The sequence below is a fragment of the Trichechus manatus genome, unplaced genomic scaffold (genome assembly GCF_000243295.1).
Source record: "Trichechus manatus latirostris isolate Lorelei unplaced genomic scaffold, TriManLat1.0 scaffold00101, whole genome shotgun sequence".
In the NCBI taxonomy this organism is placed as follows: Eukaryota; Metazoa; Chordata; class Mammalia; order Sirenia; family Trichechidae; genus Trichechus; species Trichechus manatus.
Genome location: NW_004444037.1, coordinates 6,304,331 through 6,306,581, shown reverse-complemented (window position 1 = coordinate 6,306,581; position 2,251 = coordinate 6,304,331). Strand labels below are relative to the sequence as shown.

General features: G+C 39.4%; 1 pseudogene; it reads right to left on the bottom strand.

The window, feature by feature from the left end:
* Positions 1-1,160: 1,160 nt before the first annotated feature.
* On the bottom strand, positions 1,161-2,040 carry LOC101358247 (nascent polypeptide-associated complex subunit alpha-like; annotated as a pseudogene).
* Positions 2,041-2,251: the final 211 nt, after the last annotated feature.

The window sequence follows — 2,251 nt, the reverse complement described above, 5'->3', positions numbered from 1 at the left end:
GTGATTGTGGGACATAATAGATAAGAAACTGGGGCCTGGGGGTAGGAGTGGCAGTTGGGCTGGGCATAAAGATTGGAGTCAATATGTAGGAGGTCATCAGAGCTCTGAAGGAGGGTATGATCCTGAGAGAGATTGGAGTGAAAACAGCAGAGGGCTTGGGTTGAAAGACTGGGGAATACCAGCATTTAAGGGTTGGATGAATTCTATGCTTATTATTGTCATTCAACCCCATCTGTCCTTGGGATTACCTACATACCTTTCCAGTTCTGCTCACTTCATTCTTTTTTTTTTTTTTTAATGTTTTATTGTGTTAAGGTAAGAGTTTACATAGCAAATTACATTCTCATTTAACAATTTCTACACAAATTATTCAGTGATATTGGTTACATTTTTCACAATGTGTCATTATTCTTATTCATTCTGTTCTGGTTGTACCATTTCCAGTAATCTAGTTTCCCTGCCCCCATACCTTCACATCTTTGCTTTAGAGCAATTTTTGAACATTTAGTCTTCTATAGTTTTTTTTTTTTTTTCAAAGATGCTCATTACTCACAGGCGATATTCTTTATTTTATGATCCAATCTGTTTTTTAGCTAACAGGCGACCTCAAGGGATAATTTCAGTTTAAGTTTAAAGTGTTCTCAGGGCAATAGTCCTGGGGAGACCTCTAGTCTCAACTGGTCCAGTAAGTCTGGACTTTTTAAGAATTTGAGTTCTATTCCACATTTTTCTTCTGTTCTATGAGCATCCATCTAATGTGGCCCTGATCAGAACAGTCGATAATGGTAGATGGGCACCATCTAGTTCTTCTGGTCTCAGGGTAGATGAGCCTGTGGTTTGTGGTGACTGTTGCTATATATTTACACAAATAACTCACACCTTCTGCATTTGTTTGCTGTCCTAACCCTCCCCCTGCAAGGTATTTTCATAAGCTTGCTAAGCTAATTATATTTATAGAAACATGTGGAAGAGAATTGACTTTGTGATACTCCTGACACCTCACTCATTTTTCCATGTTTCTGTCTTCATAGGGTTTCTATTTCTTTTTAAATCCAAGAAGAAGCCATTACTTTATTAATGATAGAAACAGTATAAATTTCAAACAAATCTGCAGTTACTCTTCTGAAACATTAAAAAAAAAAGTCCTTGTTTTCAGTTGCTTATGTTGTTAACTCCATAATTGCATTTATATCATTACTGTTGTTCTTCATGGCTTGGACTGCCTTTACCATTGACACATTTCCTTGAGACATAACCAATTCTATGTCTTTAACTTTTATGCCTTTTTCATCTACTTCTTCCTCTTCACTCTCCTCTTGTACAGTTGGAGTTTGTATGTTTTCTCGAGTGTTCAAGACAGTTTACCTTGAACTTTTAATTTCTCAGCAGCTGGTAGCTGTGCTTGCTGAGATAAATCCTCCATCTAAGCTCCCCCAAAACTATGTAGGTATCTGAAGCTGGGTTCTTGTAGACATCTGGCTTTGTGATGACAAAGAGGATATTCTTAGATTTCCAGATAGTAACTCTAGAAACCCCTGTATCCTGTTGAAGACCCAGATTGGACATAACCTTTGTGTCTTATTTTCACTCTGATTCTGTTTTGCTTTGCTGACCGGTTCTTCATTGATTTCAGCTGCTGCCGCCAGCTGGGCTTGTTGTGTGGCATTTCCAGCCTTGATGTCTGCTTGGTGTGTTTCTCTGCCTCTTGACTCAGGGCTTCATTCTCCAGCATAGGGTTTGGCTCCTGGCTTCCAGCATGGCATCAGAGAAGTCTGTCCATTGACAGCCAGTTCCTTGACCAGGCCCAGGACACTTTCAAAACCTATCTCCAAGAACAGTGTTTTCTGGCTGCATTCTAAGATGGCTGGGTCTTGTCTCTTTATACTTTACTTTCTAACATCTTGGTTCTAAGGCCCTTCCTTGCTTACCTTGGTACCTGTGTTCCCCCTGAGTTTGGACCTGAAGTTTCCTCTGAGTTGGAATTGGCTCCTGGCTCCTGGCTTTATGCTGGTCTTGTGAATATTTGCTTGTTCTATCCATTTTCATTCAACATATATTTATTGAGGGCTTACTATATGCTAGTCTCTCTCTTAGGCTCTAGGGATACAGCAGAAAACAAAGCAGACAAAAATCCCTACACTTCTGGGGTTTAATCCCACTGAGGCTGAGGCAGACAACAAAAAAAGATAAATAAGTAAAGTATACAGCACGGGAATAAGGAGTGTTGAGGAGTGAGTTAAATGTTTAATTA